Here is a 23,530-nt window from a genome sequence, read left to right as displayed (position 1 = left end):
ATTGGAGGTGTATGTGGATGTATTTCAAGCCTGCCTTAAACTCAGTGCCTCTAGGGAAATAAAAGAAATCAGCCAAGACCTCAGAAAAAAATTGTAGACCTCCACAAGTCTGGTTATCCTTGGAGACAATTTCCAAAGGCATGAAGGTACCACGTTCATCTGTACAAACAATATACGCAAATATAAACACCATGGGACCACGCAGCCGTCATACCACTCAGAAGGAGACGCGTTCTGTCTCCTAGAGATGAACGTACTCTGTTGCGAAAAGTGCAAATCAATCCCAGAACAACAACAAAGGACCGTGTGAAAATGCTGGAGGAAACAGGTACAAAATATCTATACTCACAGTAAAATGAGTTCTATATCGACATAACCTAAAGCCGCTCAGCAAGGAAAAAGCCGCTCGCTCCAAACTACCATAAAAGCCAAGACTAAGTTTGCAACTGACATGGGGCACAAGATCGTACTTTTTGGAGAAATGTCCTCTGTTTCTGAATGAGACAATAGAATTTTTTGGCCATAATGACCATCATTATGTTGGAGAAAAAGGGGAGGTGGCAGACATCATGTTGTGGGTGTTTTGCTGCAGAAAGACTGGTGCACTTCACAAAATAGAGTGCATCATGAGGTCGAAAATTATGTGATATATTGAAGCAACAAGACATCAGTCAGAAAGTTAAAGCTTGGTCACAAATGGGTCTTCCAAATGGACAATGACCCCAAGCATACTTCCAAAGTTGTGTCAAAATGGCTTAAGGACAACAAAGTCAAGGTTTGGAGTGCCATCACAAAGCCATGACCTCAATCCCATAGAAAATTTGTGGGCAAACTGAAAAAGCATGTGCGACAAGAGGCCTACAAACTGACTCAATACACAGCTTTCCCCAGAGGAATGGGCCAAAGTCACCAAATTATTGTGGAAGCTTGTGGAAGGCTACCGAAATGTTTGACCCAAGTTAACAAATTTAAAGGCAACGCTACCAATAGTAATTGGAGTGTATGTAACCTCTGACCACTGGGAATGTGATGAAAGAAATAAAAGCTTAAATAAATCATTCTCTCTCTATTTATTCTGAATTTCACATTCTTAAAATAAATGGTGATCCTAACTCACCTAAGACTGGAATTTCAATTTACATTTTACATTTAAGTCATTAGCAGACGCTCTGATACCAGAGCACAGATACACTAAACTGGTGCATTCACCTAATATGATATCCAGTGAAAACATTTACACATAGTGCATCTAACTCTTTTAAGGGGGAGGGGCCTTAGGAAGGATTACCTTATCCTACCCTAAGTATTCCTTAAAAGGTGTTCATGGTGTCTACCGGAGGTGTGACTGACTCGCTGACATGCGTCACTGACGAGAAGTTGTCCCAGACCATTGGGCCAGCAGCGAACGTTGGATGGGCTGACAGAGAACTGTCTTCCTCAAGAGGAGGGAGGCGAGCAGGCCAGAGATGGATGAACGCAGGCACTTGGTGTGTTGTAGGGCCGATCAAGCAACCTGAAGGTCACGGAGGTGCGATTCCTCACCAGCTCACCGTAGGCAAGCACATATGGTCTCTGTAGCGATCGAGCTTCAAATGAAAAGCCAGTGCAGACAGAGCGGCAGGAGCGGACCCCGACGGGTGACGTCTGAAGAACTTGGAAAGTTGAAACCACCAGACGGCGCAGCGCTTCTGGCATATGTAGGGGTTTAATCCACAAGCAGGAGCCCACGCACCAGCGAGTCTGCCAGACTAAATCCACACGGTAAGACAATGCCTGATTAGGACCTGCGCCGTCTCCTGCGTGACGGCAGGTCGCTACTCTGCGACGTTGTAGAGCATAACTACTAGGAACGAGTCACCCTTGATGTTATTTTGAAACACAGGTGTTGTCCAGGATCACCCAAATTCTAGACTCGCGAGGAGGACACAATGCGAGCTTGTCAACCGTCCTGGATGGCGAGATCATGGAACGGCAGTCCTTCCCCGGAGAGAATCACTCACTCTTCGAATTCAGCTTAGGTGTTGATCTCATCCACCACTGAATGTCGACAACGCAGAATCGATTCAACCACCTGGTTATCAGATGGGGACAGAGAACATTAATTAGATGTGTCGTCTGCAATAGCAATGATAGGGAGAGACCATGATAGGATATGACAGAGCAAATGACCTTGTGTATCAAAATAGGAGAGCTAGAACATAGCCCTGGGGGGACACAGGTTGAAGCACTGGATGCGAGACATTCTCGCACCACCTAGGCGACTGGTCAGTAGACCAATCCAAGCGTGGGCCCGGCCGAAATCCCAGCTCGAGAGAGGTGCGAGGGAGTCTATGTTCACATATCAAAGCGCCGATTACGTCTAGCAGGAATGAGAGCAAGGAGAGAAGAGTTGCTTTCTAGCCATGCGTAGCGCACTCCGTGACACAGAGGAAGACAGGCTCTCATTGAATGACATCGATTAAACCTAGACTGACTTGGAATCTAAGAAGGTCATTCTGATAGAGATCAGCATTGCGAACTGCCAAACGCACGTTCAAGAGATTTTGAGAGAAAAAGAAATAAGGGATACTGTCTTGTAGTTGTTGACATCGACAGGAGTCGAGTAGTAGGTTTTTCAGAAGGGGCACACTCTCGCATCTCTGAAAGACTGAAGAACGTAGCCAGCGTCAAGGATGATGATGAGACGTGAGGTAAGGAAAGTCTCTCGAATGCGTTGGAAGAGAGAGAGGGATAGTCGAACGCAGTTGCGGACGCAGTCACAAGATCCGAGATTTCATCTGGAGAGAGGGAGAAAGAGTCAAAGCACACGGTAGGCAGGTGATCAAACACGAGTAGTCGTTGACTTAGCAACACAGATCGATGTCGCTCGACCTTCGTTTCCAAAAATAGTTGCACGAAGTCATCACAGAGAGGGGGGAGAGCGGAGAATTCAGGAAGGGAGGAGAAGTGCAACTAGAGCTTCCTAGAGTTAGAGCAGACGATGTAGGATTAGGAATGCTAGAATTGCTAGCAGCAAAAAAGAGAAAGTAGAAAGAGGGATGAAAGGATGCCAGGGTCCGCAGGAAGGCGGGTTTCCTCCATTCCCCTCGGCTGCCCGAGCCCTTTCTGACTCCGCCAATAGTAGTCGATGCCACGAGCCAGGAGGGATAGGACCGAAGCCGGCCTGGAGGTACGGGAATAGAGAGTCAAGGCATGCAGAAAGGAAATAGTGAGAGCAAACAGGAGAATACGGTGAAGTTTGACAGAGTGAAGAATGATAGATGGAGAGAGAGACGAGACGAGGGAAACGACATTGAACGCTCCGATACATCCGAGGAGGGCAGTTGAAGGTTGCATTGAACCGGAAGAGAAAAGCATTACAGTATGGGCGGACTTGGAGGAGTTGGCAATGAGATTAGTGGTAAGAACAGCTCTATACAGATGAGGTTCAAGCGTTAGATTCCTCCTTTGGGGTAGGGGGAAGGTGATGAGACGTCAGAATTCTTTTCTTTACTAGATCAAATTGTACAGAAATTGATAAACTGAGTTAAATGTATTGCTAAGGTGTCTGTAACTTCTACTTCAACTGTACCATTCCAATTGAACCGAGCTAATTGACCTACCTCTTTTTCTACGGCATTAGTTATCAGGTGTAAATAGGCCCTGTGTCTCATAAACCCTGTCACCGCTTTCCACCACTCCAAACACATTATTACTTTTCTTCTACCTACCTTGCGCTCTTTATGCTTTCTAACTAAATCTCCACTGCTTTCAGTATCATTATCTCTCTTCTTCCTATGTCTTTCCCACTACCAGACCATTCAGTCCTGACCCTCATCCTCACCTCTCCATACCATCAGAACCACACCCATAATTTTCGCATTCTAGCACAGCTGTGCTTCACCAAACTTTTCCATTTCGTCCTCACTACTGCACATCTTTCCAACTTCGACACCCACACGCTACACCTAGATGATTGCACCKGTTTTCAATGTCTATGGACTGCACTCATTGAGCAGTGATCGCGGCGGCACACTGCACTGTACGATAGTTCTACCTCAACCTTCATCAACATAAYGATAAAACACTTAAACTTGGCACAATACTTCCACAAACAATTGGCACAARTACAACATATTTTAGACCATGCCTCCAAATATGCTAATGAGCCTCACCAGCACATTGCCCCCACCTACATTTCAAAGTGCAGTGAAAGTAAGGTAAACAAGTCATTTTACAACAATAGCACCTTAATTCAACCGTAAAAAAGCAAGCGTTTAAAGTTAAATGGGTTCTCATGCACAAAATGCATGTCAGCCAATGGAAAGCGTTGATTTACTTGCGTGTGATCAAACGCTAAATTGTAGCTGGTCCCATCAGATAACATGGTACAAATTAACCCTATGCTAACTTCAACAGGTGGTACTGATTATATCCTGGCACAGGTGCGTCAGCCAATTAAAATCGTCAAAGTAGTTGGATGCGTTCCAACACTTGTTCATGGATGGAAGTGTCCTTAACATAACTAAGTCCAACAGATCTGATCGTCAAAGCAACTATCACGTGTATTTGACTGACTKGTCAAATTGCTCTCTGTGTAAAGTGCCTAGTCCACGTAATTGTCACAGATTGTGGCAACGGTTTGAATCTCACATGAGTTTCCCCCCCTTTTGAAATGTTGATTTACATGTATTGTGTTAGTGTTTAGTGCTTGACTTGGACTAAAATAGGTGCCGGTACTCATTTTGGGTGCCGGTACTGTATATATTTAAGTGCAGGAACTGTACAATACTTTTGAGCTAATATTTGATAAGGGGTGCAGGAACTCAAGCATTACAACATTTGAGGTGCAAGTGCTCAGTTCTGGTGAGCTCCTGCCCAAGTCAAGCACTGCTATTGTGTTGAAAAGGGACGTACAGCCAACAGTTTGAAAATTAAGATTATGAATGAATTTAATAAGGAGCTACCTTCTTCAGCCTGCACACAAACACACTGCTATTGTCTAATTATCATATTGCATAGGCTATATTACATGGACGTGTACACCTAAATGTAGGGCTACAATGTTTAGTAGGCTGTGCATTATTAGAATCATCCACTTCATCACATGCATTTTGAATCGAGCATCAAGGACCGGCAGTGAACAGGTTTTTGTTGTTGTAAGGACCTMATTTATATTGTCCCCATAAAAGCACATGGATGTGTGTGAAACTGGTAAACAAAAACGCCGGGTTTTGTCATACGTGAAAATGGTGTCTTACGTTAGTAGTAGCTAGTAGCCTAATCAAGGATGCATCAGWRCAATATTGTCACACAACAATTTGTTACAGTAGTAAATCTGGAATTTGTAGGTTTAAAATATCCCTCTAGTGTCCAGGGTTAAGAAATGACATTGGTTGGTCGATATAAAGTSTAAAATCTTTTATAGGTTGATGAAGAAGTTGTGCCAGGACATAATCAGTACGATTTGTTGAGGTTAGTATAGGGCTAACATGTGCTATGTTATTTTTTTTACATTTTACATTTTTAAGTCATTTAGCAGACGCTCTTATCCAGAGCGACTTACAAATTGGAAAGTTCATACATATTCATCCTTATTTGATGGGACCAGTACAATTTTGCGTCACATGCATGTAAATAAACACTTTTCATTGGCTGATACACATTTTGTGCATGAGAACCCATTTAACATTAAATGCTTGCTTATGTTAACAAATATGGCCCCACTGTATGTTTACTGCAACTCAGTAGCAGGTAACTTATACTTATAAGATACTTCAGGCACATCTGTAGTATCCTATAAGTATAACTGTAGAACCTGTCATCGGTTCTACCGGGAACCAGAGGGTTCTTAATGAGAGGGTTCTAAATGGAAATCGAAAGGTTCCCCTATAGAGACAAATCAAAGGGTTCTACATGGCACCCAACGGTCCTGAACAGTCATTCTGAAAAGTACCTTTTCTCTCATGGCTAACTACCAGGAAGTTTTAAAAGACAGGATGAGGGGGTGGGGAGCTTATATTCATGAGCTCGAACTTGACTGACAGCTCTTTGAAACGCCTATGTCAAGAAGCAACTCGGATGCAATGAGCAGCGTTGCAGTAAAATCACATCGAGCTAATTTAGTGATTCACAAAGCAACTCCAACGTTGCGATTTAAAAAAAAAAATATATATATACATCTCCCATTTGGGACGTCTCTTGTGATGCGGTTCACAGCAGCACTGACGGACGTGTTGACTTGACAACTGCGTCACAATTTTGAACAACCCTCATCTTCTAAACCCTGGCAGTCATTCTGAGTGCAGACTGTGGSAATCCACTCTGGTTGGATTCCAATAGGAATTAAACATCACTTTGTAAGCCAGCATAAATGTGACTTGATGCTGGTTTTGCTTCAGCTTATGCTGGTCACCAGCAAAAACACAATGAAGGCTGGTCATCAGCGAAAACAGAACGGAAACACAACAAAGGCTGGTCTGCCAGCATAACCAGCTAGACCATGCTGGTCAGACCAGCTTGACCAGCTAGACCACACTGCTCGGCCAGCAGAACCAGAACATGCTGGTCAGACCAGCTAGACCAGCATCCGACCAGCACTGACCAGTATGGACCAGCATAGACCAGCTTGAAATTTATGCTGGTCTATGCTGTTTATTTCAGCAGGGCTGCAGGTTTCATACAGAATGTTGATGCTGTATTTTAAGGGTAGATGTGGTTTTACGAAATCAAAATATCCAATGACAATGTCTGTGAGACCTTGTATACAGCGTAAACCACGGTGTGGTTTCTCTTTATCYGTGATTGATTGAATTGGATCCCAATTTCATGTTTGATGACATGTGCTGTGGCTGTCTTTCCGCCCTCATTCATTCTCCTGCCCGGGAACACATTCTCTATTATCAGTAACGATGGGGAAAAAGTCATTCACGACAACAAAAACAACACAAAGAAAGGACACCTTAGGAGGAGATATGGCTGCTTTGAGTTTAGAGAACAGAGRATGATCAAACCTATCCTGTTATGCCACCTRACCTGAGGATTCTACTGCTTGGTCATGTGTGGGGAGGTTTATATCCAGATTGCTGCTCTATTGTAACTTCACAACAAACACAGACACACACAAAGTTTCGTCTAAATTGTATCTGGAAAGAGAGAGACTCACTCTTAAAGGGGTGGTGTTAGATTTTGGCTTGCTCTTAAAGGGGTGGTGTTCGATATTGGTCATGTTCCCCTGCTCAGATGTTGCTGACAGCACCGTCAATGATGTGGCACGCAACCATTGGTTGATGCATGCAACGTCTGAGCAGGGGAATGYGACCTTTGGCTCACTCTKAAAGGGATGGTGTTAGAATTTGGCTCACTCTTAAAAGGTGGTTGAATTTAGGCTCACCCTTAAAGGGGTGGTGTGAGATTTTRGAAGATGCAACAACAGCTTGAGCTTGTGTCAAGCCTTGATCTATTTTACCCTACCTGATCATTCTCCAGGTTAATGACATCTGTTCTYTAAAAATGTCAAACAGACCRACACAAGTTGTTGGAWATGCTGAGGAAGCAGAGATGTACAGTAGTGACAAAAACTACATTCTGAACTCCAGCCACAATGACTAGTTGGGAGTAATGCAAATTCAAACCCTAATCTAGCATAATAATATGTGCATAGAGGCTATCCACAACATGAAAAGGTGCAAAAACTGTGTTTTATGTTTGCGTTCTACTACATCGCTGGGAAGGAGGAGRAGGAGGAAGGGAAGAAGGCAGGCTTGGACCATGAGAGGAAGTATGGTCCTGCATTCACAAACCGTCTCAGAGTAGGAGTGCTGATCTCTGATCAGGTCACCTCTGGACATTCAAATATTATCTTATTMATTTTATTTGTTTTGATCTAAAGGTCAAACTAATACGAGATCATTACTAMTGTGATGGGGGCTCTGAGAGGTAGGTGTAAAGGGTGAATAAGGGAGAGGCAGCCAGGTTCTGTTGGGCCCGGTGAAGCTGTCAGTGTTTTCATACGGTCTTCAGACAGCACACACACACACAGTAAATGTTCTGCTTATGTTTCTGTTCCCAAATCCTGACGACTTCACCAGGTCCAAGTTGGTCACGTTGTTATTCTGGGGAGGTGCTGAATAGAGCTTTGACTGTATGTACTGTTGCCCTGTCTGTCTGTCTGTCCCTCTGTCTGTCRTAAGTCTGTCTGTCTGGAGGTTTAGAATTCAGTGTTGGAGGCTAAAACATCTGGATGCTGAGTCTGCCCTCTCTCTCTCTCCTTTTTCTAAGAGACACATGAGTGTTCTTCCCTCTCTTTGTGTGTGCCAGAGGGAGCTAAAAGTCACTGGAGCTTGACACCAGCTGTTTTATCCATCAGTACTCTCCCCTCTACTATATTCCACTGTACTCTACTGTGTTGTACTTTACTGTGTTGTACTGTGTATGCTGGCACTACTGACAGAGAGCACCATTTTGTATTGATGTGGCAAGATTTTGATGACATATTTTCATAACTCATTTTCCTGTTTTGTCCTGTCTCTCCCGTCTGTCTGTCTCTGTCTGTCTTTCTCTCTGTCCCTTGTCTGTCTGTTTGTTTTCTTTGGCCTTAAAACTTGATTTGAATTTTTGGTTTGACTGTTGATTTGACTTGATTTGGTATGATTTGGGTTTTAATTGTTTTTGTTTTTTGAAACCTTTTTATTCATAACAATTGTTATTCCWTGCTATTTCTAACCCATTATATATTTTAACACCACATCTTTGTCATCCAAATTATATCCATGTCCTCCTTAAACATGAACAAATAACATAATAATCATTAAAACATTTAAATTAACCACAAACATTTATGCAATTTTACTTAATATTTATTTTGTACCAAATGTCCTGCATTTAAACTAATTTTAACCCAAATACTACTTTCCCCAAAACACCACTGTTGATAACCTCTGTCACCTCTACGGTAACCCCTTGACCTCTAACCTAATGTAACCCTGTAAACATGACAACCCGGTCACCACAGCGACAGGTTATGAGAAGTCCCACAGCCTCAATAACATTTCGGGCATGTCAGGAGCCCCCATGCGCCTCACCCCCATCACCAACCCTTTCGAGCCCCCGGGAACCAACCTCCGCCGCTGTCACTCCCCCATCCCCTCCATTTTGTAGCGTCATGATGTGGAGAAGCAAGCCAACAAGTCAACTACAGAAGGAGCATCAGGAAAGAGAGACATACCAAYACCACTGTAATCCCAGTACTGATATTAGTCCTATAGTGATAATGATAATGAACTGTAGGGGGTGCCATTTAGCCACATGTAATAATGTTCTTTATTGAAAGCCAGGTAGAGGCGGGCATCCAGTGTATAAGGGACTTAGTGGATATTTTTTGCTATTCATTCTAAGACTACATGCACTTTCCCAMCACATGCAACGTGCAATATGTTAAGCCGAAGCAAAATGTTAAGAGGTATTCGGTGTTAGTCTCCAGCAATGTTACACCTGATGGAGCAATGAGAACACACACATACGCACACACACACACTCATCAACGCACACACACACACACGTATACTCTCTCTCTCTTTCTCTCTCTCACAAACACGCACACACGTATACTCTCACACACCTGCCTTATTAACAGGGATTGAGTGTAGGTTAGCGATTTAGACTGATAAATAATGTAGTGAGCTACAATAGCAGGCCTCCCTGTATTATACTAAATGTGTGCTGTTCTTGCACTCCATATTACCACTAATCCTAAAGAGCTCCTTAGTCAAATGAGACTTCTTCTAATACTCTACACCTCCACACGTCATCAAGCCTCAACAGCAAACYCATCCACTCACACACACACACACCTCTTGTATTTGGGAGAAGAACACACTTACACTAACTAACACCAACAAAATATCTAATATATACTAAAATGCATGCATTTGTTTTTTGAAGAAAAAATCGAACGAAAAACAGTAGGAATAAAAATCACACAAAGAAATTCTTATATTTAACAGAAAATCTTTGAAAAGAAAAGAGGCAAGCCCAAAATAAGAAAGGTATATTTTAGTATCACCCATAAAACAAGCCATGTACTGGTTAGTGCTAGATCTCCCAGGGGAGTTGACTCATTGGACCGTTAAATGTGTTTCTGTGTGTTGAAAATAGACCTTATCATACACACACRCTTATAGAGACTCACCGACCGATCAAACAGCAATGTATCATTTTAAAAGCTGGGGGGGGGTGCTAGAGAGTTGTATTATTCTAGCGTTCATTCACTACTATTATTATTATCATTATTGATATTATCAGTGCCATGTAGAGAGCTGGAGAGAACGCRAAGCGTTCTGGGGCTTTTGTGCAATACACAGACTCTGATGAAAGCCTGAACAACAACCATCATTGTTTTAAAGAAGAGGTTCCGAGTAGCATCCTAACCCACAGAGAGGTTGGACATAATAACAAACTATTTTTATAATGGTTGTGAGGATTAGAAGGGATGGAGGGATTCTCTCTTCTTTCTCTAGGRGGCGGGGTTAGGGGTGGTAGAGAAGAAGGGGTGGGGGGTGGAACTCTCATTCCCATTKGTCGGGAGCAGTAAAAGGGGCGGGGCCATCGAAGCAGAGATCAGTATTTCTCATCATTGACCATATACCGGCCCTGCCTGCCCTCTTGTATGCAGGTGCGTGAAATTAAATGTAGCTTCTTTCTCTTTTTCTAAATATGGCTCTTCAGAAATCAATCTGTACACTTATCAAACTATACAGTCTGCACATGTCAGTGTCAGGAGGGTTTGGCTATAATCAGAAGTGGCTTCGGGTCACCCGTTAGACGAGAGATCAGTTTCGGTCTTTTTCATCTTCATCAACGATCTCCCTCCACTTCCTCAATCCTTCGTTGTCTTCCTGTATCGAGCATTTCACCACATTGCCACACTCACAATGACTCTTATGATTTGAGTGTAGTGATTTTTTCAGTTTTCTTTTTTCTTTTTCTCTTTTGTCCTTTTTGACYCTCCTCCCACCCCCCACCTCCCGGTCCTGGCTGCTGAACCATCGCACCTCACRTAAAAAGAGGGCACCGTGAATGGAGGATGGACTGACAGCGCTTGGTAGAAGAACAGAACGAATCAATGACAAAATGAACAAAAAAGGCAATATACATATATAGAAATATGCAATGTATAGAAATATATTTGTATCTATGTATAGTTAATCCTATGGAGATGTGCTGTATGCTGTATATCTGTGGCACACATGGGAGTTGTGTGGTTTTGTGTGCACAGACATGCATCTASCTCTGGCCCAAGATGCMAGAGTGCCAATTCATCAGAATTACAGATCATTCCTTTCTTTCTCACTGTTTTCTGGGGAAAAAAGGAAGGCAAATGAAGTGTTGAAGGAGGACAAATGTTTTCCCTCCATACCAGACATTAGAAAAAAAGAGACCAAAACTTCTTAAAATCCTGATTTCTTTTGAAATTGTTTGTTGAAATGTAGAAGATGACGAGGTTATAGTGACAATGTTAAAAACRTTCTATCTTGATATACCCAATGTCGACATTTAAATTATTGTCATTCTTATGGATTGTATATTTTCATTTAAGCGGTTGATTTACAGAAATKTTTATTTTTGTATTTTCCGATGTTACCGTCGATTTTATTATTGATATTTATTGGCATCGAATGTTGCAATCTATTAAGGTAATGCTTATGTCTCTAACTGGTTGTATCCAGTTCTGTTGCTTGAAACTTGTCAGTTTGATTTTATGTGATTTTTTTGGTTTGACATTCCCATTTCTCCCCCTCCTCATCTCTCACTCTGCCACCTGCTCCTCTCTCACTARAGACAGAGGGTTGTGTAAGGACTGAAGGTGAAATCTTTTCACATTTCGCAGAAAGGGCATTCTCTATGACCAACATTAGCATTAGCCATATACAGGTGTSGACTGTATACACYCTAGATAGCGTTAAGCTAAAAAGGCTATTAGGGCAACCTCGTTCAGCGAGCGAAGCAAAAAAAAATACAATAAGACAAAACCTTTAGATAATTCAAAGCTCAGGACTCATTAGGTTGAGAACTGTATCCTCTACAGGCTCAAGTGATGCTGTGAGGAGGTTTGACGTTTATTAGATTAGAATATGAACTGTTGTCRTGAGTCACATGACATAGCTCCATATCTGCATCTGTACTTATCCAATAGTAGCCTGATTGCCAGTCAGTTCGTGCTCTATAACCAAGTCTTTGTCACTCATTGTCACATTAGCTTGCCAATGACATAGGAGTTGGCTAGACAGCACAAACAGATCTGGGACCATGCTAATCTAATAGTAGTGCGCGAGAATCTGAAAAGCCTTCATCTGTGTWGAGTTTGAGTTTGAGGTGGGAGTGTCAGGGAGGGTGACAGCTTGACCTGTAACTATGGTTGGTGTGGATTCCATTTTGATTGCAGTCAATTCAGGAGATGCATTGAATCTCAATTCATTCATTGAAAATGGCCTGTTATATTAAATGTCGGATTGTTTTCAATTCATGGTTTGCATTTTTATTCACMTCCAGAGTTGATATAATATAAATGGAATTCACCCCAACTTGCACTAGAGTAATATATATGATAATATAGTTATATATGGTAGTATACATAGATATATTCCCTATATATGGTTTTGCTGACACCCAGACACCAGTCTACAAACTACAAAATCAATTTTTTCTAATGTTCTCTCTTCATCCCTACATCCCTCCCTTGTCTTCTCCCTTGATCTAGTGCTTTGGGTGTTTGTTCTTTAATTATAGGAATTCTTCTTATACCTGTTATTGGTCCAAATGTTCTGTACAGTTGTAAAGTTTTGASTTATTTCAATCTGCATGGGGTTTCCATTGCAAGCAATAAGGAATTGATATGTCTATATCCAAAATCAAGGAAATATGATTTGAGAAGACATCAGATTTGATCATGAGCTTAATGATTGTGTATATATTTACTGTATATATTAAGTGCATATGAATGTGTATATTTCTATACACAACATATAGACTAACAGCATGCTATTAGGGGGAAAAAGCACTCACCTCTCACAGTTTTGTCTGAGAAGAGTTGAGCTTATATATGCATGTTAAGATGTTATAGGGTGGAAGAGACCATTGGTACCCTAATGGGRAGGGGGTTTGGGAAAGTTGTATTTTTTAAGGATGGGGAAGGGTAACCAGTGGTCTTGTGTAGCTGCTCTGTTATTTCTTATAGACCTTACTAGACTAACTGGTAATAATAWTTACTTTATGATTTCTAATTTTTGTTATCTTTTTACAGAGAACTATTCTGAGAGCCCAGTGCTTATCAGGTATATGCAAAAAGAAGCAGTAACTGTGAATTAATACTAGAGAAAAAAATCATCTACTTCTTCCTTTTTCCACGTTAATCAGAAAACGTCTTCAAAACTCAATTGCCCCTCCGGTGAAACCACATCGGCCAAAGCCCACCCAAACCTGACCGACTTTTCAACACACTTCATCACTTTCTCTCCTCTCTGTTCTCCCTCTCTCTTGTTCCATCAGTCCATCCTCTCCTGGCCCCCTCTTGCTTGAAATATCCTGAGATACAGTACATACCCAACATTTAGGGGTTTAGCGTTTGAAAGTAACCGACGTTACTACTTTTGAGCAGGTCCCAAATTCCCCTAACCTCCCCTATGTGAAGGGAAAGCTCACACAACATCTACATTATTAGTGATCCTTTCTTTTGATAATAAGTAACCACAAGGTGTAGCAAAACGAAGTAACATTTAAATGCACATCATATCCCAGGTTACAGGTTATTAGTTTAGGACACATATTGAGTCAAAGAAGATAGCAAAACGAACCTCAACTGTCACTAACAATCTACAAATAGACTATACTTCCCCCCTGGAGGTAGAATTCACACGTAACCAACCGTAGGCTACAGACAGATACATGACTCAACAAAAATACTTATGCTACATCCTTGTGCATCCTGCACATTTTTTAAACTTAGTTTGCATCTGAAATGGCACCCTACTCCCTATTTAGTGCTTTGATGCATCTGAAATGGCACCCTAGTCCCTATATAGTGCACTACTTTTGACCAGAGCCCTATTATAGGGGATAGGAATAGTCAATACCCACTGGGCACAACGTGGAATAGATATTGAATTGATTGTCTGTGCCCCGATGGGTGGTGAATTTTCCCCCATTGTCACTGGGACAGGAGGGTGCTGCTCTTTGACAAGCAGTAGGAGGCGAGCATGTGACATTCTAGAATGGATMAGTAGAGGCTGTTGTGATAGGTGGTTATTTTGCTCATTATTGATGGGMAAGTTGATGGTTTAGTTAGTGGTTTCAGTTAGTAGAGTGATGTTCAGGTCTGTGTATCATAGCATGTTCTTGTTCAATCATTGCAGATTAAAAAAAACTCTGGGAAGAAGTTCATTAGCCACTTTTTTACCAATCCTAAGAAGGGAGAATTACTTTAAGATGCTAAAATGGAGGATGTTTGTAGTCTAGCCATCAACTGACGTAGAAATTTATTTAATAATATCATCAGTGCAATGTTTTTGACTACACCTCTGTCTTCCCCCTTTTCCACATTTCCCCTTTCCCTCTCTTCGTCAGTCTCCCTCCATTCACAACTCAGGTATATTTCTCTCTATGTTGGTTTAAATCAGTGCTTCCAGACGTAATGTCTATCAGAGCCGAACAGAGAGAAGGTTTGAAATGTTTTGCTTCCTCTCTACTGTATGTATGGACCTGTAAATATTGTATGTCCTGTGTCCTCATCCCAGCTCACCTACAGTATGTACCCTGTTATGTGATTCTGAGATTGTTTTATCCCTCCACTCTCCTCTCCCTCCGACACACACGTTTCACCCCATCTCGACCTCTCCACCTTCTCCTAWTCTTTTTTTAATTGGTATTTTGAGATGTGCTATCTCTACTGCTTCCATTACAAAACCCCAAAATGAAACAACAGACTTTGGGGRAAATGAAAAGACCCCCACCATAAACGTTAAAGTTCCATCTTCCCTAAAGGTGGATTACAAACGTCTCCCGAGGATAGGAAATGGACAGAAAGACTGTCAGACATGACGTATGATGTTTTTTTTTGGGGGGGGGGGGAGTAGGAACTGTATATTAAAAAAGGATTGTCATCAAAGGAAGAACCATGAAATGGAGGACAGTTTGAGGAAGAAGAAAAATACTAAATAAGAGGAGGAAGGCAGCTGATCACTTCTCAGTGTAAGAATGTGTTTTGTCTTCTGTGTGCTGTTTCGCTCTGTGTTTTCGCATGTGTGTGTGTGTGTAACTGTGTTTTGTGTTTGCGTGTGTGTCTTGTGATTCTGTGCTTCGCCCGTTTCATGTCTAATTTTTCCTCCATGTTGCCATTTGCTGTGTGTGTGTGTGTGTGGTGTGTGTGTAGGCTGTAGGCTGCCTTCATAAAGTATTCACACCCCTTGATTTTTCCACATTTTGTTGTGTTACAGCCTGAATTCAAAATGCATTAGATATAAAAAATCTCACCCATCTGCACACAATACCCCATAATGACAAAGTGAAAACCTGTTTTTAGATTTTTTTGCAAATTCATTTAAAATAAAATACAGAAATATGTMATTTACATAAGTATTCATACCCCATGAGTCAATACATGTTAGAATCCCTTTTGGCAGCGAACTGTGAGTCTTTCTGGGTAAATCTCTAAGAGCTTTGCACAACTGGATTATACAATATTTGCAGATTATTCTTTTAAAAATCGTTCACCTCTGTCAAGTTGGTTGTTGATCATTGCTAGACAGCCATTTTCMAGATTTTCAACCCATTTTAATCCAAAACTGTAGGCCACTCGGGACCATTGAATGTTGTCTTTGCAAGTAACTCCAGTGTATATTTGGACTTGTGTTTTAGATTATTGTCCTGCTAAAAGGTGAATTTGTCTCCCAGTGTCTGCTTAGCTCCAGTCCATTTATTTTGATCCCCCCMAAAAACTCCCTAGTCCTTGCCGATGACAAGCACACCCATAACCAGATTGCAGCCACCACCATRCTTGAAAATATGAAGAGTGGTACTCAGTGATGTGTGTGTTGGATTTGCCCACAACATAGCGCGTTGCATTAAGGACACAAAGTACATTTCTTTGCTAAATTTTGTGCAGTTTTACTTTAGTGCCTTATTGCAAACAGGATGCATGTTTTGGAATATGTTTATTCTGTACAGGCTTCCTTCTTTTCACTTTGTCATTTAGGTTAGTGTTGTGGAGTAACTACAATTTTGTTGATCCATCCTCACTTTTCTCCTATCATATCCATTAAACTCTGTAACTGCCAYCATTGGCCCCGTGGTGAAATCCCTGAGCTGTTTCCTTCCTYTCCGGCAATTGAGTTAGGAAGGATCCCTGTGTCTTTGTACTGACTGGGTCTATTGACACACCATCCAAAGTGTAGTCAATAACTTCACCACGCTCAAAGGGAAATTCAATGTCTTTTTTTTTACCATCTACCCATTTGGAAAACCTCCCTGGTCTTTGTGGTTGAATCTGTTTGAAATGTACTACTCGAACTGTGGGACCTTACAGATAATTAAACCCTATTATTGCACACAGAGTGAGCCCATGCAACTTATTATATGACTTGTTAAGCAAATGTTTACTCCTGAACTTATTTAGGCTTGACATAACAAAGGGGTTGAATACTTATTGACTCAAGGCATTTCAGCATTTCATTTTTTATTAATTTGTAAAATGTTCTAAAAACATCATTCCACTTTGACATTAAGGGGTATTGTGTGTAGGCCAATGACACAAAATCCCAATTTGATCCATTTTAAATTCAGGCTGTYACACAAYAAAATGTGGAAAAAGTCAAGGGGTATGAATAGTTTCTGAAGTGCTCTCAGCTCTTGGTCTGTGTTAATCTAAACTAACATTCCTGGTGGGCTGTAGTCCTGTATGGGATTGACCTCCAAAATCACTGACTCAGTCCTTTTTCCTGGAAAAGCACCCTATTGGATTATGACTAACCAATGAATTAAGAGGTAGACAAACACCAGCAGACCTAACAGCCCACAAGAACTGAAACCACCCACGCCAATTGTATTGGTGTCTGTGCGTGTGTCTGTGCAAAACTTACAGGCTTTTCTGCCTTTTCGTATCTTGTGTACATGCATGCCAGATGTGCTTTGCAAAAAACAGGTATTTMGTTTGCTTTATCGCCTATCGATCAGTTGAATAATTTGCTTTGAACAGTTGTACTCATCATAAGTAAACCCATCCAGTCATACAATCAAACACTTGACTATAACAATTGAGAATGTGAAATGAATTCAAACTCCCATTCAAGCTCATTTTAGGTTAATCATATCAACTAAACTACCCTGGATCATGTAGGTTTTTACACATCCAGTCGTAGCTGGTTGATTTTCTAGGTTTGCTGGAACTTCCACTGATTCTTCTCCTTGTTTCTCTCCTCTTTTTTTCCAGTGTTGAGTTTCTAAAATGTCCCTTTCTGKCCAAGAAGAGGAACAACCTTAGGACACAATTCACCCAGAGCTCCCTACTGGATTCACTGTAGGCTGAAGGGATACGTAACCGGAGAGAGAGAGAGAGAGAAAAAAAAGGAGAGAGAGCGAGAGAACGAAAGAAAGAAAGAGAGAACTGAAGGCGATGATGAGCGGATGATAGAAGACAAAGAGAGTCAAAAAGATTTGTTCATCCCTCCACACCAGAAGCATCCTTCGTTCCTGTGGACTMCTCAATCAGCACCATCCCTTAGAAARCAAACTCCAGACCAACGTGACAGACTTACAGTGACTCTGAGTACCTGGAAAAGCATCACACTGAAACACATACCTTATGTCAGCATACTTTACAGAGTCTTATTATACTAAGTCATTGACATTGAAATCCCAGACAAACAATAAAAGAAACAAACAATAGAACAGAATGCCCCTAGGAAAGAGCCAAAGGGTTATGGGATAGTAGGACAATGTTCCACAACTTGGTTGTCATCCTACTGTGTCATAGACAATGTATGCTTTTACCCACTGTCAAATGTTCCCTTAGACAAATTACATCTTACCGGCTCTCAGATAYAGTATATTCAATTGTTTTTAAATCTTCCTATTTAGTACTTCAAAGATCGGACATACAGTAGGGTAGGCTATWTAAACAAACTACTGCASTGGTCTGAGATTACTCAACATAGTCAGCGTGGATGTGACTACAGAAAAGGAGAGCCAGGTGCTAGCCAATGGCAAAATACATTTACATAACAGTAATTCTACTGTTTTACAGCCAAACACTATGCAAAGCTATGAGGCTGAACAACCATTGCGTCCAGTGACTCTTGAGTCAGCCCACTATGGTGACACTACCTTCTTATGTTCAGTCAGTCACACTTGTTGGACTGTTTTCATTGATTGACAGCCCTCCTCTTACCTCTCACAAGAGACACACTTCAGAAGATGCTGAATTATGGGCCCCAATAGTAGAGCAACCAGGCATATAGTATACCAGGCCATTGGCCATTTCATATAAACCTGTGCGTAGATCTGAAATACGATACACTCCCTGACTGACTGATGCTGACTCGTGTTGCATGAGAGTGTGTCGGCTGACCCTAACAGATCTACTCATCGACCACTTTGAAGGATTTGGACCTAAAGAAAACCAGTGTGTGTGTGCGTGTGCGCGTGTGTGTGCTGAAGAGTTGAGGAGGACGCCAAAGGAGAGACACTGGAAGCATGACCGCAACGCGCATGCCAAGAACGGAAGCGACTGCTGGAAAACAAGGACATACMWTGCCCTCACTTTCTCGCTCTCAATCTCTCCCTCTCTTTATCTCCACCCCTCTGCATCTCAGCATTGCTCCTCCTCCGTAGCAAACTGCATGGCATGATCGAAAAAACCTGAAGAACGAAACGTAGAGGACAAAAGGATGGAGAGAGAGACCAGAGAGACTTTATTTTTYAAACCAAACAATCATTGTCACATCAACCTTTTTCAAAAATATCCAATTGGTAACTATTTGCAAGTGTCAAGATAACAAATGGTCAACTGCTCGTTGAGAGAGTGGCTACTGTAAAGGTCTCTCTCCTTTCTGTAGAAAGGAGGATGATCAAAGAGCACTGCACCTCTGGGGGGGATCAGAAAGGTTCACAAGGAAGTGCGAGAAAATAGCGGGAACAGGGTGAACTTTGATAAACAATTCCGGGAAAAAAGTGAAAATGCATTTTTATTACTTTGTTTACCAGCATGACTATTCTGCATGAGTCTACTTCTGCAAGCCCTCACCCCACCCCCTCCGTAAAAAAAGAGGGCTAGGAATTGAAAAAATGAACAAAATCGAGAGGAAACAAAAAATATTTATGTTATATGCAACTAATAAAAAATAAAAAAGAGCAGGATTATATTAAAAAAAAGATCTATATTTTGTTTTGGGATAATAAAAAAGGAATAACGAAAAAAAAAAWAGGATTGCAAGATACACATTGAACAATGTTTTCTTAGATAAATAAGATACAAACACCACCAAATCTACCAGAGATGAACTATGCGATGAACGTCCCCTGATACTACAACTACTCTACTACTACTTTGATGACTACTCTTCTTGTGCTCTGCTACTTCTTCGTCTACTGCTCTCACGCTCTGGTCCTACCGCCCTGTTGCGTCCCCTGCTGCCAATTCTCTGTCTTCCACCCCACTGTCCATCCAGGTCCCCTCTCCACTGTCTGTCTGTATAACTATGTTTAGTTGGACTGTACTCAGATCCGATGGGTCATATTCACTAGGATCCAAACGGAAGCAAACAGCTCGGAACGGGAGGGACTATCCCTGAACTTGTCTAACACGTTTTCCGCTGCAAAGCTGTTTGCTACGGTGTGCACTAATGAATACGACCATGATGGACTCTGTTGTTGTTCTTTCATTCTCGTGCTCAAGGTGGGAGATGGCAGCTTCACCACCAGGACGCGGTTGTAGACTCTATAAGGTCTCGGCTAACTAAAGCAGTGTAGCGATACCTAGCGGAGATCAGACCTCACACCGTCCCCAGGCTAATTGCCTACAGCGCATTGGGAGAAAGTATCTGATCAAGTGAACGAGATTCGCGATGACCTAATACAAGAAATTACATCGATTGGATCGTGTAGCCCAATAATACTGTAGCTCTGACCCTGTACTGTAGCTAGCTAGCACCTGTAGCACTGCACTGACTGGCCAGATAGTGTCATATTAGCTCAGCTCTGATATTGTAGCTATACGATGCATAGCTTTGTACTGCTATGACATAATGTACTGTAGGCCTATCTCCATGATTATAGGGATGTGCATAACGTGTCGTTGTGGCATTTAACAAGCTSGCTAACTCTACAGCCCTTGTGACSGTCAACAGTGTTTGTTTTACACATACTGGTGACCCCGGCGTTGGTGARGCAGCCATCTTTGCTCCATTTCCTCAGGTGGGGATAGCATATTTCCAGGAAAACAGCTGTTCAAATATGCATGAAGGGAACGCCGAACGGTCTATCTATGCTATCATATTGAGCTTATCTAGATAAATTGTTGTTGTTTCTGTTGATGAACAAAAGCTCATGTTGACCTTCCACCACCACGGCCTGTTTTGCAGTATGGCTGGATGCATCGCACCAGGCACCTCACCACACTCAACAACAGATTTTTTTGTTTTATTTCCCCCTGTTTTCCATGTTTATTTTCAAGTGAAAACTAATGTTGCTATGTTCAGTTTCTAGGCCTGTATGTATAGGTCATWTCTCGCCAGTCACCGCAAACCCTTAGCTAGGCCTACATCAGAGTTTAGATAATATGCTGCTGATGTAGCCTACTCTTTGTCGCCCTCTACTGGGCTCCAGTGCATTGCGCGGGATGTAGTTTATCCCCCCCAGTGAAGAGTGTCATCTGAGCCGTGGTTAGTCTCTGGTGACACTCTGGTCTAGCCGAGTGTTCCAGCAGAGCAGGATTCATCTCAAGAGTGGTATTTAATGTTACATGGAGGAGGAGGCGTGTTAATTATGTTTGGGGGTGGGGGGTTAAAATGACATCACAGACCGTGTCAAATACAATTTGGGTCACATTCATTTGCATATTGCTAGTTTATATTTTTGTCTTAAATGAGTGTTCACTTGCCAAAACTGTTGCTTTGTTTTTGTTTGTTTATTTGTTATTACGCAATGATGAAGATTTTGATGATGTTCCAGAGATGCTGGGGGCTAACTGTACTGAGAACTGAGCAACTACCTATGCAAGAGTTTGACTGTAGCATATGATTATACTTCAGTGTTTCATTGTGCCAAAGGAGTTCAGTGTGTTGGGTCTGTCTGTTGTGTGGCAGTGCAAGAATGGGGCAGGGTAATGGTGGAAAAAAAGGGGCAGCTACTATATCTAGCATGGTGCATTGTTTACTGAAGTAAATGGGGGTGTGGGGGTTAAAGTAATTAGAATAGGGGCTCCACTGAAGACCCTGGAGTTAGCCACTCACGGTTATGTCCCTGTTCTCGCAGTTTTCATTTGATACACTGGATCTCTGTCATTCATCACCTTGTCTGATTCCTCCACCTTTTCCTTCTCCTCGACCCCCATCCCTTTCATATTCATTCCCTCTCTCCCTCTTTCAACTCCTGCCTACTCCTTCTTTCACTCTCTCCCTTTCCAAAAAAGTTTATTATGGCACTATGTTTGTTACCAAAAGAATGATTTGAAATGATAGAGACATAAGTAATCATAGATTATGGAAGGATGCATCACTACTAGACGTTTCATTCTGAAGATGTAAATTATTGTTTGTGGGGTAGAGAAGGAGAGGGATCGGGTGCAAGGTGGATGGGAAGAAGAGGGGAAGGGCACAACTGGCTTAGGTACAGCTAAAGACAGAGGTGAATGGATCATACCCCCCCCCATCATCCTTCTGGTAGCACAACCCACACAGACCGTTCCATTTAAAATGCCGGGGGGGGGGGGGTATATTGTCAGAGCAATAATTTCTTCCAAACCCTCAATTTTGTGGGGGAGTCCAATGCCATTTACCTAAACTTACTGTCAAAGTAACCTTACCACCTCCAAAAAAAAAAAGAACACACAAAACGTTTTCATCTTGATTTTATAGCATGCATACACATCTAGTCTCTGAGTTTTGGGATGGGTTTTCACAAAACAGATGAATATACTGTGAATAATCGCCACCTTATGTGAATGACTGTACTACCACAGTTGTGAGTCTGACTGTGTGTCAATAGGAATGTGTGTGTGTGTTTGTGTGTGTGGGCTACCTGAAGACACGTTGTGCAGGTGGGGGTGTGTGTGATCCAGCTCCTGAACTTGGCCACACCCACTTTAGAGGATTGATAGCTCAACACTTGCATAACTTTACTTGAAACCCAAATACAAAACATATCAAGAGAGGAGCAGAGTAAAACCAGAAACCCCGCTGTCATAAATTCTCTTTCCCCGACGTCTTCCTCCCTCTCATCCCCGTTTCCTATCCCCTTCTCTTTCTCTCCCTCCACACATGTTTGAAGAAGAAGCTCTTTTTGCATCCTTGTTCTTGTGTTTTTCTAACATATTGTTTGAAGTTCAATTCTAATGCATGCGTGGGAGAAAAAAAAGACAACTTATTTGTGAATGGCCAGAATGAAGTAACTCTCTTTTCGCCGGCAATCTCTGTCTTCCTCTTTCTCTGTCAGCCAGTGGTGAGAGGATGGGGGGGGGGGGGATATGCAAACTGAAACATACTCTTTAAAAAAAAGAAATCTATATAACTTTTTNGGGGGGGGGGATATGCAAACTGAAACATACTCTTTAAAAAAAAGAAATCTATATAACTTTTTATTATGTAAATTTTTTTGTTATATTTTTGGTTCACTGCAGTGTGGCTTTACTGAATTGGTAGAAATACACTGGCTATCTTTCTATGTGTATTGCACTTGGGAGGTGAAATAGGCTCAGTTTCATGAGTCCGATATCTTTCCTGATACATACAACAGTCCGGGATATCTCAGCAGTGCTAGTAACATAGCGCCAATCTGTCCATTCTGTTATATTTTTACATGTCCATCTGTCTTTTGCATCTGTACATMTCTACATATAATTTTGACAGTCACTTCTTCTGTCTATAACAGTAGATTATGTATCTATTAATCTACCCCTCTAGATACAGATATGTCAATATCATTGCTTTACTTAATTTTTATCTGTTATTTTTCCTTATTTGGTGCTTTTTATTTTCTTATCATTTGGTGACTTGTTTATTACTCTTTTGTCTGATTTGTGTTTTTGTTGCTGATTTGTGTTATGATTTTTACATTTGAAAGAACATTGCACTACTAGCGCCAATGCAGCTAATGTTTCTATTGGTCCTGCCAACTGTTGTGACTACATCGCCGCTAAGGGAATAAGGCACTGGGTGCAGCCGTGCCACTTTCCTATCAGGGGAGAAAGAGAGGGAAGACAGAGACGGAAGAAGAGAAGGTTACTACAATAACACTGAATGGGGTTTATGCTATAAAGACTGATACTGGATACAATTTTAATGTCATA

General features: G+C 41.7%; 1 long non-coding RNA gene across 1 annotated transcript; it reads left to right on the top strand.

Moving 5' to 3' along the window:
* Positions 1 to 10,572: 10,572 nt before the first annotated feature.
* On the top strand, positions 10,573 to 22,069 carry LOC111971440 (uncharacterized). The gene is made up of 2 exons (XR_002878260.2): positions 10,573 to 15,222; positions 17,459 to 22,069. It is a non-coding gene; the product is annotated as an uncharacterized lncRNA (long non-coding RNA).
* Positions 22,070 to 23,530: the final 1,461 nt, after the last annotated feature.

Source organism: Salvelinus sp. IW2-2015, linkage group LG13 (assembly GCF_002910315.2).
Source record: "Salvelinus sp. IW2-2015 linkage group LG13, ASM291031v2, whole genome shotgun sequence".
NCBI classification, from domain to species: domain Eukaryota; kingdom Metazoa; phylum Chordata; class Actinopteri; order Salmoniformes; family Salmonidae; genus Salvelinus; species Salvelinus sp. IW2-2015.
Note: the sequence above shows the minus strand (reverse complement) of the source record. Positions and strands in the feature narration are given on the sequence as shown.